Below are 14,383 nucleotides of genomic sequence, written 5' to 3' on the forward strand. Positions count from 1 at the left end.
AGAAAGTTTTACTGAATCATTTTAAAAATCAGTACCATCAGAATGTTTTGAAATGCATGTATTTTACAGTAATAGAGTTGCATTCTTTATTCTGGGGGGGAGTAATATTTTTCAAGACTAAAAAAGTCGTATTTGGTTATACTAATGCAAACACGGTGAGCACCCCCCCGCCCCCCACCCAGTTTGTGCTATGCAAAGAAGAGGGAATGTAGCATTAAAAGCCACCAGCTTGTTGTTGTTGTGTATGCTTGAGATAGTCTTGCTATTATTTAAATGTCATCTTGGTGGGAGACGGGGGGGGAGGGGCTTGTCTTTTGGAGGTGGGGAAAGGGGGCACATGCTGCTATTGTTTGCTATGAGACAAAAAGGCCAAGCCACAGCGCTAATGCGAAAATAAACATCAGACTACGACGAGCGTGGAAAGACGACCACATGACGGCTGTATTGCTGACACTATTCCACGTGAAACAATGATCTTGCTATTAGCATATATTTCATTAATTTGTTGTCCCCGGCATGCATATTACCATATCGTTTATTAATTGGCCTGACTAGCCCGCTATCTAGTGCGTCAAGTGGCTTCGTTCTCACAAAGCGTGGCAGATGAAGGAATCAGGTCAGATTAGCGTGTTGGCTATCGATAGCTGCAATCAATTCAATTAGTTTGTCATTTACGCTCTAATGTATGCATGGATTTCTCTTTCAAAAATGTGCCTTTAATTTCCCCTCGCCAGCGTAAACCCGGTCCTCCTCCTCCCGCCAGCGTCCAGATAATTAAAGGCCGCTTCCTGTCTCGCCTGCGTCTGAAGCGCTAACGCTAATTAGAAAGGGCAACAGTTGCACCGCGTCAATAGCGGATTAGGATTAATTAGGATAGGAAGTGACAGATGAGTGCCAATGACAGCGCAGAGGTCAAAGCAGCATTGTATCATGCACCCGCCCAAAAATTGTTGTTACCGCTTTTCACAATTCACAACAAACATTAGCATGAGCATTCTTTTTTTTTTTTTTTTTTTTTGCGTGTATGCATGCAGGATTCCACGACGTGTTAAACTTTGTTTTGCTGAAACCCGGGCAAGGAAAAAATGTACAACCCCTGCCTATTCACGATTGATAACTGGACACGAGACTTGTAAAATCAGACCCCATAGTCTCATACCAAAAAATAAACACGTTGAAAAAAAATGAATAAATTCATACATTGTAAGGATATAGTCATGGTGGTTTAAAAAATGCCTGGGAGTGAGCGAAAATTCATTTTTTTCAAGGCAAAAGCCATGTTTTTAAAAAAAATGACCTTTGACCTTTGAAAAACAATCTTCTTCGACTAAAGTCTTGCTTCTATTGAAGCAATAAATGCAACTTAATTCTCGTACAAATACATCATGTATTTGTTTGCCATGCAACTAGCTCGTTAGCACGTTAGCACCGAGGCTTGTGACAAGCTCTGCTTTATTTATGAAAGTGACGCATCCATCCATCAGAATACGTGTCAGTGTTCATCTTATATTCTATAGTTGACACTTAATGTGTTGCGCTCCAACCCCTCAGGAGGACACTCTCTTGTGTCCAGCAGGGGCTGCACTGCTGGGGGGCATACTTAGCCCTGGAGTCCCCCTAGAGGAGCACTGTTATTATTGTTAATAACAAGTGATAAATAGTGTACATGTGGTGCCGGCCCAGTGCGTACACAACAAACACATCACTCAGCTGAAAATATGTTTTTTGTTTTTTTAAGAAATGGATTATTGTGTCGGACGCACAACAGAGAAACATTTTGTGGCATTATTTTTGGAAATAGATGGGGTTTGTTTTTGTTTTTTTTGGACTTTGTTTTGTATATTTTTGTTATTGTTCTCACTGACTTTTTTGTCTAACACGGGCTAAACGCGGTTTCGTTATTCAATATTCAAGATAACATTAAAATTATCTTCCATTTGCAGGGCTGATACAATTACTGATGATTTTATCTTAAACGCTGAGGAAGTGATTCCATTCTTTTGAAGATTAAAATCGAAATATCACTTTGATTAATTCGATTTGATGGATTAATTAAACAAAATCAGAAATAAACAGTCTGCTAATTTATTTTGTATGTACCGGTAATCTTATGAATCACAATATTTCATAGCTGCATGGAACTGAAAATGTCTTGAGTGTAAAGTTTGTCATATTCAAGTTGAAAAGTGCTTCAATTGTGCCTAAATGTAAGGTCTAAAAGCTTGAATTTGACATCATGAGGCATAATGATAGCAAAACGAGGATAAAGTAAACTGTCAAGACCAATAATTCCACTCGGGTCCACTTTTACCACAGAGCATAAAACATATAAGAAAGAATAAAAACGTGTCAAAGTGTTTCTGTGCCCAGGGCGCCAAGCGTTCTGCTTTCCTGAATGGGCACAAAGACAAGACAGCACATGCCTTCGGGGGGGGGGGGGGGGGGCGCTCTTGTTTATTATACTATAGCTTATGTGACCTGAGTGAATGGACATTTTTCCAAATGCTTGGAATTGCCTCAAAGAGAGAAAAAAAAAACGCACCCTCAAGACAGAAATGTGAACGGGATGTCCACTTTCTTCTCCCGCATTAGCCATTAGCTTTCAAGATAAAGAGTGCTCACAATGGAAGTCACTTGATGACACCCATGTAGCCCACGGGAGGGGGGCGGGGGGGTTACGGCATTGGGGAAGTGAGGGTGCTGGGGTTGGGGGGCATTTTGGAGCCACAATGGAGTGGTGTGTGCATCTAAACGCCCCCTTTCCTTCTTTTCGGAGTCACTTTTCCCAATGTATTCCTTAGCACTTATTCCGTTCTTTTACGCTGGAATCTCACGGCTGACTTGGCCCATCAAATATTTATAACTCAGGTCGACATTTTCCGATTGGCGCTCAGATGCCGTTTTACTTGAAGTGGATCAAAACTTGCACAAAAAAAAGAAGAAAAATAAATTATATGATCGAATTGATTTATTTACACGAATATGTAAATATACTCGTTTAGTCCACTTAAATATCATTTTAGCCTTTTTGGCCTGAGCACCAAAACACATTTTTGAATCATGGAAGATCATCCCGCACAAATTCGTAAAAATATAAATCGGTAAATGCCAAACGACAAATATTCAGGGGTCTACTGTATCCCCACATCTTTTCAATGTATTTCTCATACCTCCACGTCCTGACATTTTATGACTTCCAAAAAAGCTGTGATAAATTGCTCAAAATTTAAGACGTTGACGTCCCTCCGTATTGTTACAAATAATCTTCCGGCACATCGTCCCGCTTATTCCACCGCACTCGAATCTCAGCATTTTACAGCCAACTGATGAAATATTAAGGTTGGCAGCGGCACCAAAGGGGAGTTCATGTCCAGCGTCCCGTCTCCGACATCCCAGCAGGAATGTCGTACAGGAGAAGGGGGGGAGGGGGGAGGGGGGAGCTGTTATAAAACTTTGATGGCAATGAGCCGGGATATTGCTAGCATTCTCCCCGGCGTCACAATGAAATCTTAATCCGAGTTAATGGAAGAGATACGAAAGCCTTTCCCCGTTCAAACACACGCTCTGCATTATTTATCAATTATTGTCAGGAAAATGATTCCGCACTGAGATTTCGGAGGCGAGGAACGCTGGGAAAACATCTCTCGTCTTTTTGACCCCTAACGTTGGAGCATTTTACAGTAGAACTAGCACTGCAATCAGGTAAACTCTGCGGCAAAAGGGGGTCGGCGGTTCAAAAAAAAAAAAAATATCTAGCTAGAATTCTTTGTCCTGAAGGTCAGCACTATGCTAAAAGCTCACTAATGTCTCAAACATGCCGTGATGTTCGGCGGCTTCCTTTGAAAAAGCCTCCCTCAATGCCGCCACTTTTCTTGTCTTTTCTTTTTTTTTTATCCACCAATTACACGTCTGCATGACTTCCTCTCAGCCTAATTCGACGTGACAGGCTGCTCTTCCGCGGCGTAATAGAAACGCTCTCCCGTGCCGCAGAACATGGCGCGCTAATGTAGCCGCCGCGTGTCCGGCATGAGTGCACGACCGACGCGGCCGTGTTACCGCACCGCGACATGGCAGGGAACAGGTCTTGATTAGCATTAGCACATGTAGCCGGGGTCTCCCTCAAGACAGCCGCACGTCAGTCATTCCCCGAATGCCTCGTGTGCTCTGCTCAGTTAACACGCTACTTCATATTAGCACACACAAGCAACACCGATTATTAAATAATTGCGGACGAATTAGTCGGGCATGGTGAGGCACCTTGATGGTAAGGAAAGATTAGTGTCAGCCACATGTAGCCCGACCTAGTGGAAGATGTCAATCATTCGTGGCTAGTTAACGTTAGCATGCACAAGTCCCACGATTAGACCTTTGTGGATCCTCAGGGACAACAATTCTCTTGTTACCGTCAATACTCTTATTCATATAAACGTTTTTAAAACGTTTATATGAAATACCACGACCAAACTATTACCAGACATGCTGAGTAAACTGTTACTTAAAGCTGAGCATCAGCCACATGTAGCACAGTCCCAGTTACAAATCCTCCGGCGCTTCATAGCCGCTTGGCTAACACCCAAGTTCATGTTCATTGCTAAGTTACTTAGTTGGTAATAAAAATAATATTGAGTAGAATTTTTAAAAAGTAACGTTTTGGGGCCTTGAAGGCATTGGACTGTGCGTCAAAAACATCGCACATCATAATACGTGTCGATAGTCTGTTTAAATTGGCTACATAGAATGGCATGACAAACTAAATTTGCATTGTCATGCAGTTCAATAAAATTGGAATTAGCAGCTTGGCTCGCTGTGGTGTAACCAACTAAATAATAGCCAGACACACATTGACTGATTGATCGGCTGTTATTCATGATTGTGAACTAAAGTTTTTTTTTCTTGCTACGTGGTCCACAACATCAATTTTATTGTTAAGTATTGTTTGCTTCTGCTCTTAAACTCATAAATAAACCAAGGGCGCAGCGTTTGTTAGCTCTCAGCCGGGTGATCGCGCCAGACGCTAAACGCTAAAAGCCAAGCAGCGGCGGTCATGCTAAGAGGATGTGTTTTACTTTGGCGGTGGGTAGAAATGCGCTTTACTTTGGCGGGCGGGTACTCACTTACGAGGTGATAAAAGCATAAAAAGGAGGCATCAAAGTTGGATGCCGCGTCGCCGGGAGGATACGCCGCTAACGTAATTTAGGACGCCGAAGACGACAAGCGTTTTCGCTTCGGCGTGTCCCGCTTTCACCGCGACACCCAGGAAGTTGCTGGGAAAAAAAAAATAGCCTGGCGGCAGTGTCGTTACGCCGCTGCGGGTTAACGCAAACGGACGTGTTAGCGTTTGAACAGGCGGCCCGATACATTATTTAGCCTCACAACAACATTGCTCTCGTGTAAGCTAGAAAGCTAGCATGCTAACTAATGAGGTACCTCATTATTAGATGAGTGCACGACTCAGCGGGATCGTCTGAGTGACACTCAATCATTTATTGATGTCCCGCCTTGTTCTTAACTCATTTTAATTATGAGTGCTCCTTAATTATAATCCGAGGGAGGTTGAGGGAGTGGGGGGGGGCGGGGCGGGGCGTCCGAGGGGAGGCGTTGTGTGTCGCTTAGATGTCGCACAACTTCATCAGCAAGCCGCCATCCATAATTCAGCCGCCCTTCGTGTAGTTTCTTGAGTTTAGGGGCAAGTCAAGTGGAAAAAGGACTATAGAGGAAGTTGGAATGTCAGGCAAAAAAAAAAAAAAGATGCCTTTTACTTTTTGCTGGTCACGTGGCCCCCACTCAATCCCTGAGTGGAGACGGCAGGGGCTGCGGGTTGCAGTGGGAGCAATTTCTTGACCTTCTAACCGTAGACAAGGTGATGCCGTTAATCTTCAGGAGGCTTCCTGTGTCAGCAGCGCCCCCCGTGGGGGAGGGCCGCCGACAACCCCCGCCCCGCAGACTTACACATGAAATGTCTGCATTGGCTCAAACATAGGAAAGTTCTTCCCGGCCTGTCTCCTTTTTTTGGACATTTCATCCATTTTTCAGGATGGCCAACATTGTAAACCTTAGATCCCCGATCGGGACCACATAAACTATACGTTCCAACATTTAATTAAACCCCAATTGGCATTTTCAGCATCCTCATGTCAGGAGGTGCAGCCCTGGGGGACAGCCGCCAACCACCCAAGGCCCAAAGATTTCAATTTGAAACCACCAAGATGTCTGTATCGACTCAAACGCAGCAAGTTCTCCACTCCCCTGCCTCCTTTTATGTCCTATACATCCATTTTATAGGGTGTTTTCCCCCCCCCACACCTCAAACAAACCGGCAAATGATTGGGGCAACAGCAAGTAAACAACAGTATATTTTACATTATTTCATTAAATCCTCATGTCATGTCATGAGGTGGCTTGCTTGAAGACGGATGTTAACTCCTCAAGTACAATTTACAATTGAAACCAGTAAGGTTCAAACACCTGATGGCCGTCAACCACACCCTGCCCAAAGTCTTTTCAGGATATTTTGCCCCCAGCGTTTAGAAAAGCAAAACAAAACAAAAGAAAATGTATCCGTGTGAAAGAACCTTTAATTACATACCCGAGTGATATTTTGAACATCTTCCTGCCAGGCGGTGATGCGCTGCTGCGAGACGGCTGTCAAGCACCCTCGCTCTACTTGTACTTATGATGTCTAAAGTTCTTCACTCGTTCTCTCCTGCCGTTTCTATTTTTCACAGGATTCTCTGCTGCCTCGCATCCCAAGTCCAACTACAAACCATGAACTGACTGGGACCACAGAAAGCACATTATTTATCGCCGTTGTCGGGAACTCAAAAACTCAACTAGACACAAGAAGGAAAAAAAATAATAATTGCACCCCAATTGACAATTCCATCATCTTCATGTCAGGAGAGCCCCCAGGTGCTCCCTGACTTGCACTTGCTGCCGACCCCAGCCCAAGTCTCCAAACCAACCAACCAGCGAAAGTGTGAAGTGTACCTTTAATTACACCAATTGACATTTTGAACATTACAACAAGGAAGAAAAAGTGAGGCTCTCTGTGTCCAGGGCCCCTCTGGGACAACCCCCCCACACTTCCCCGCTTGCACTTGAACCCCACGAGATGTCTGTATCGACTTGTTCTCCTGTGCCTCCTTCATCTGTCCACCATCTTTTTTTTCACCATCTTTTTTTTTTCTCTTTTTGCCATTCTGCCGCCGCCGCCGCCAAGTCAGGCCCCTGTGCGTCCATCTGTCGTCCGCCCAGCTTATCCCGCCTTGCTATTGTTGTTTTTCACCTGCTGCTGGCAGCCTTCGAGCCACAGAAGATGCTCTTGTATCAATTACTCACACCTGACAACCTCGGGATAAAAATGTGGCTAGCTTTTTTTTTTTTTTTAAACATGGCGTTTGCAGCCGTCCCATCTGTACAGCTGGCAAGCTTTATTTTCCGACACAACTGGGAACATGAAACTAGCCTCATTAGCTTAGCTTACTCTTGAGCAATGGCTATGTTAGCATTTTGAGCTAACAGCAGCACAGCATCAGGCACCGTTTTTTAATGTAGATTTTTTGTTGTTTCTAAATTGGACTGCTAACATCACAGTAAGTAGGCCTTGGATAATTTTGCGCGAACAACACCGTAGCATTTTCTCCAAATGTGCAAAGGAGGGGGTGGTGGCTTTACATCTATACAAAGTATAATTATTATTAATTAATTATATTAATTATTAATTATACTTATAAAAAAGAAATATTAAAGAAACAAATTCACTCTAGCAGTCTTCTTCTACTGTTCTACTAACCCATGCTTGAGTACGACAGGGAGACCCCCCCCCACCTCCATAGATAGATAGATAGATAGATAGATAGATAGATAGATAGATAGATAGATAGATAGATAGATAGATAGATAGATAGATAGATAGATAGATAGATAGATAGATAGATAGATAGATAGATAGATAGATAGATAGATAGATAGGCTTGCTAGCTAGCTAATCGGATAGATAGCTAGATGGATAGATAGATAGGCTTGCTAGCTGGCTAGCTAGCTAATCGGATAGATAGCTAGATAGATAGCTAGATAGGCTTGCTAGCTGGCTAGCTAGCTAATCGGATAGATAGCTAGATAGATAGCTAGATAGGCTTGCTAGCTGGCTAGCTAATCGGATAGATAGCTAGATAGATAGCTAGATAGATAGCTAGATAGGCTTGCTAGCTGGCTAGCTAATCGGATAGATAGATAGATAGATAGATAGATAGATAGATAGATAGATAGATAGATAGATAGATAGATAGATAGATAGATAGATAGATAGATAGATAGATAGATAGATAGATAGATAGATAGATAGATAGATAGATAGATAGATAGATAGATAGATAGATAGATAGATAGATAGATAGATAGATAGATAGATAGATAGATAGATAGATAGATAGATAGATAGATAGATAGATAGATAGATAGATAGATAGATAGATAGATAGATAGATAGATAGATAGATAGATAGATAGATAGATAGATAGATAGATAGATAGATAGATAGATAGATAGATAGATAGATAGATAGATAGATAGATAGATAGATAGATAGATAGATAGATAGATAGATAGATAGATAGATAGATAGATAGATAGATAGATAGATAGATAGATAGATAGATAGATAGATAGATAGATAGATAGATAGATAGATAGATAGATAGATAGATAGATAGATAGATAGATAGATAGATAGATAGATAGATAGATAGATAGATAGATAGATAGATAGATAGATAGATAGATAGATAGATAGATAGATAGATAGATAGATAGATAGATAGATAGATAGATAGATAGATAGATAGATAGATAGATAGATAGATAGATAGATAGATAGATAGATAGATAGATAGATAGATCGATCGATCGATCGATCGATCGATCGATCGATAGATAGATAGATAGATAGATAGATAGATAGATAGATAGATAGATAGATAGATAGATAGATAGATAGATAGATAGATAGATAGATAGATAGATAGATAGATAGATACACACACACTTGTTTGGAGACAAAGCGATGATGAGATGACATTTGATGTTCTTAAAAAAAATTTTTTTTTAATGTGTGCAGTTGTGTCACGTATTTTTCCAGCGTTTACCTTCCATCCGTATATCGCTCTGTCCGAGATGCTAATTTGTGTGTTTGATGCATGTACTCACAAGTTGTTTGCACGGTCGCCTCCACCTGCGCTTGTTTTGGCATCCTGTCAAAAAACAACAACAACAACACGGCCATGCATGTTTAATTAGGACGGGACACCAGGGCTCCTCTGAGAGACGGCGCCGCCTCCTCCTCCTCCTCATCCTCACTACCCCCAGATTATTTTCGCCTTTTTGAAGTATGGAAAGAAAAGGTATTAATATTTAAAGGCCTTGCTAGCTTCACCTCATATACACACAGAAAAGCTCTCATCTTGAGAGAGAGCCGTGATTGGAACACACTGCGTGTGCACGGGTCACTTCATTAGGTACAAGAGCTCATGAAAATGACAGTGTGACCGTCACGCTGACTTTGGTGCGGTTGTAGCTTACAGTATGACAAAACACGCACGCCTTTTGTTCAAGTTCGGACTTTTTTTTTTTGCAAGGCTGACTTAGCCATCTGGACGTTTGTTGCCACGGCGACACTCATGAAATAATCGGCCACCGTAATGATGATGTTGATGATGATGCAATCGTTTGAAATCGTTTGTTCAACTGCTCGCAGCATCTCTTATTTCCTCCACAAGTTTGACCCGTAAAAGCGGGCCTCTAATTAAGCTACTAATTGGGGGAAGGTGCAGGAAAAAATAAGGAGGAAGTAGTGGGAAGATGAGGGAAAGGAAAAGAGAGATGATAGGAAGACAGTCGATGAAGAGGGAAGGAAGAAAAGGAAAGATGAAGGAGATCAAGTCAAAAGGAAGGAAAGAAAACAGGAGAAAAAAGGTGGAAGGAGAAAATAGGAGGAAGGACGGGGAATATGATCAAAGGAGGAGGAGGAAGAGAAAGAAGAAGATATGAATTTAGGATGGTGAAGGAAGACAGCGTAAAAAGGAAGAGAAAGAAGAATGAACAATAAAGGAAGAAGAAGACGAGTTGTTTGCGTTTTGTGGTTTCATTAGCATAGCAAGAAGCTAACAGCAGAGAATGAGCGCGCATCTGGATGACATCATCACTGATTTTATAGCCAGCAAGACATTGCAATCAAAGACGGGCTAATTGCAGGTCCAACTTTGAAGTTGCGAGCCCTTCATGTTCGTACTTTTCCACTTGCCTTCCCACACGTTTATCATGACAGCAAGTTCAGAGCTCTCCCAAATTATATTTCCAAATGTTTTTACCCTTCATATTTCGGGATCACAAAGTGTGCATATTAGCAAAATGGCAGACATCACTTTCGCGTGCGAGCATAACTTCAGGAAAGTTGATGTCAAAAATCATTTGTATTTTGAATTATTTAGGATTGAGCGAGAAAAGGCTTAGGAAAAGAAGAAGTTAAGCGTGACTATCCGATGCATAACATTCACCTTTCCGTGGCCCATTCAAATCTTAACAACTTTGTAGCTCATCTAGCGGCGGACTTTAGCACAATTCCAGTAGCACTGAGAATCCCCGCGATAAGCCCAAATGGCAAATAGCATCATCAGAGTGCTTCGTGCCGCTCTGCGCTGCCGCTGCAACACAACAAATAAATCCTGGCTAGCGCTGCTCAGTTTGCCCACCTCGCCAGCTTGTGTTTGTCTCTGGTGAGATCTCGACACGTCGACGGACTGGCCGAGTGTCTCTGCAGCCATAGGTCATCCATCTAAGAGTCCCCCCCACCCCACCAGAACATCAAATGATGATGGGGGTATGTCTAATGACATGCGTTACTTTCCCGATGTTTAGCTCAGCATGCTAATCATGTTAGCAACAGCGTGTATAGATTTTAAAGCCTTCATTTGCATAACGTCTCATTCTGGCCAAATTAGTTTCGAAGACAAGATTTGGGTGTTAAAGTTAAACCAAGGATGAAAATTTCAATAGGAAGTGTAACGATATGAGCAACATCTCCTCTATTCGCTCGTCATGCTAATTATGTTAGCACTAGCATACGAGGTGACATCGAAAGTATTAACGCCCAAATTTGCATATCTCATTCCGGTAAAATCAGTGTTTCAAATCAGAGTTTGAAGACAAGATTTGGGTTTTGAATTAAGGTTTCAAGCCCCGATGTCCATTTCAATCAAAAGCGTAGCAACATGAGCTCCATTTCCTTTATTAGCATGGTGGTGCTAATCAGGCTGCTAGCGTGTGACGTGACGCCTCTGATGTTAATGCCTTCATTTGCATAACGTCTTATTGCGCTGACAGCGCCAGTTAGCGTGGCGGCATTCACGTCGTTGCGGCGCGGCAGGAGATGAAACGCTACAGCAAAGTTGAAACGGGACACGCCGGACATTTGATGCCGTCGCGCATCAAATATGCGCGTCCCACTCGGGCCACGCTTGGATCACATGATGCCTTGTCGCCTTATTATTCAATTTGAGAGCTGCCAGGTGGGACAAACGCGGCGACAAGCTCCTCTGGGAGCAGACGTGGGTATGTTTTGTCATCAATTTGCTCATGTAATGAAACATGTTTGACGTCTTTAATGTGTCATTTAAAGATGACGAGTGAGCGCCGTTTACTCGGGACCAAGTCAATCAAAGAAGGCGGGATGTAAACTAAGTTTTTAGTCAGCAAGAGTTAGGTTTAGCTGGGTTAGGATCATCATTCGGAAAGGTTCAGGTTAAGGGTTTAGATTTAGGTTTGGTTTTGGCTTGGTTGTTAGGCTTTGGGGCGGCCCGGTAGTCCAGTGGTTAGCACGTCGGCTTCACAGTGCAGGGGTACCGGGTTCGATTCCAGGTCCGGCCTCCCTGTGTGGAGTTTGCATGTTCTCCCCGGGCTTGCGTGGGTTTTCTCCGGGTGCTCCGGTTTCCTCCCACATTCCAAAAACATGCGTGGCAGGCTGATTGAACACTCTAAATTGTCCCTAGGTGTGAGTGTGAGTGCGAATGGTTGTTCGTTTCTGTGTGCACTGCGATTGGCCGGCAGCCGATTCAGGGTGTCCTCCGCCTCCTGCCCGAAGACAGCTGGGATAGGCTCCAGCACCCGCCGCGACTCTAGTGAGGATCAAGCGGCTCGGAAGATGAATGAATGAATGAATGTTAGGCTTTGGATTTTAGGATTGGTTAAGGTGTGTTAATTTCATTTAATGGTTAAATCAGGCTACTTTGAAACTGTACCCCTTGTTTGAAATTCGAACCCAGGCTTGAAACCCTAACCCCGGTGCGAAAACCGACTTTAGAAACCTAACCCTTGTTCCAAACCCTAAACCAGGCCTGAAATCCTCCTTTGTAACTCCAGACAGGGTCGAAAACCGAATTTGTCCTAAAACGAAATTTGAAATGCATGCCTTTGCTTGAAAACCTACTAGACTCCTAACCATGGTTCGAAACCCTAAATGCGGCTTGAAACCTTACTTGGAAACTCTAACCCTTAGTTGAGAGTCCAGGTCCAGGTGTACCCATAAAGACTGAAGATCTCAACCATGACCCTAATGAGGAATGGAAATGGAAAATCTGCTGATTACCTTCTGAGTAGCTTGCAGTGGGTGCCTGTTTGTCAACATATGGTTTGCCCCCCACCCCTCCGCCCCATCACCCCCCTTCAGAGCCCTACTCGCAAACGAGGCCGCATCCCTATTTTTTTCCCCAACCCAAAACGTTCCTTTGCCGAGCGCTAAGCGCGCTGGCACTAAATTATTCATACAAGTGCGAATTTTGTCCATCTTTGACGCCGTCACGCCGTGGGAAACAAATAGCAGTTTATGCTGAGGATGAAATATTCAAATAAGGCGTGTAAAATAAATAAGTAGAAGGAGCCGTATACATATTTACACGAGACGTTTGCCATGTGTGATATTGGGAGATAAACCCGAGCGCAGACGTTGAAGAAGAGAAGAAAAAAAAATGTACAATGAGGCAAAAAGTGCTCTGGGATATTTAGCACCAATAATTTATGAGCGGCAATAAATCATTCATTTTCCGCCGGCTTCAAGTATTTATCCGGCATCGGCCATTAGAGGAGGCCGGTTAAAGCCTCGCTCCAGATATTAGCATATCTGCGTTCATATTTCTCGATAGTACATCTCTGCTTTTAAGACTGTGGACCACCGCTTGGGCCTTTCGCTGTGTGTTAAAAGTATCGCAACTTGTTTGGAGCATTTAGCGTCAATATGTCCTCATTTATTGATGTATTTCAGCACTGCAAGTGAGCAGAATACGTGATTTAAAATTGCGGGCTTGAATGTGATTAATGAATGTTTGGAAAAATGGAGTTAAGGGGACGAATAACGATGGCGTTAAACTGCGAGTTGATCGCATTTCTGTGGAACCACATAGGAAATAATGTGTTGGGAAAAAGAAAAAAAAGACGACTTTTGACCCACTTTATTTTACAGGATTCTTCATTTAAATTAATTGTAATGTGCGTTAACGTGAAAAGTAAAAATAAAAAAAAAAGGGGGGGAAGTAGGCTAACATCTCTAGCTTTTCAAGACATTTGACGAATGGCAAGGGATTAGGAAAACCAACACTGCCACCTAGTGGCCCATTATAGCTGCCAGCACAAAGTAGTACCAAGAAATCCAATTCACCTGACTTCCGAGACTTCAAGATTTCAAGATATGAGCCGTAATTCAACTGATATTTTATTTATTTATTTTTGCTTCTTTTGTGATCACAATTTTGTCCGTAATTTTGACTTAAAAGTTGCTGTTTTAAGATTAATATACAGTACAATGAGAAACGGCATTAATGGGCAAACAAATATCATTGGCACTGCGTGACACTTGAAAACAACCAGCAGGCCAACAAATGTGGACAGTGAAACAATGCTCATGGGCATCTATTCTTTATCCTGCAAAAAAACGACTCATTATTACAGCATCTGATTCACTTGAAGTAGTAATGAAACTCTTTGTTTCTTCATGACTATTATAATTCTCCCCGATGGCCAAATTGCACACAGCACAATGAATTGAATCACAAATCACAAATTCAAAATGCTATTTGTGTAAAACAATATTTAGGAATCATTCTATGGCGACAGTTACGTTTTTTTCTCGGGACAACTAGAATTTAACATGTGTGTGTTTCTCTGTTTTGTTTGATGATCTAAAATGTATTGAGGGATTTAGTTTATTTGTAATTTATTTATTTTGAAAACAGACGATGGTTCTCTCTCACCGCCGATGAGCCGACAAAACACTGGCGGGCTGCTGTTGACGTCACGCGAGCCCGTTTAAAACATTTAACCCACTTTTCTCCGCTGCCA

The 14,383-nt window shown here is 42.5% G+C and overlaps 1 long non-coding RNA gene across 3 annotated transcripts in view; it reads right to left on the reverse strand.

The window, feature by feature from the left end:
- The window catches only part of LOC127605963 (uncharacterized), a 107,878-nt gene that overhangs the window by 50,303 nt on the left and 43,192 nt on the right, over positions 1-14,383 (reverse strand). The window contains exons 4-5 of one of the 3 annotated variants that reach the window (XR_007963694.1): positions 9,206-9,249; positions 6,412-7,299 (exon numbers count right to left, since the gene is read on the reverse strand). This is a non-coding gene — a long non-coding RNA (uncharacterized LOC127605963). Of the gene's footprint in view, positions 1-6,411; positions 7,300-9,133; positions 9,250-14,383 lie in introns of those variants that run through there. The other 2 variants (XR_007963695.1, XR_007963693.1) reach the window with 2 other exon arrangements.

The sequence above is a fragment of the Hippocampus zosterae genome, chromosome 8 (genome assembly GCF_025434085.1).
Source record: "Hippocampus zosterae strain Florida chromosome 8, ASM2543408v3, whole genome shotgun sequence".
Classification (NCBI taxonomy): Eukaryota; Metazoa; Chordata; class Actinopteri; order Syngnathiformes; family Syngnathidae; genus Hippocampus; species Hippocampus zosterae.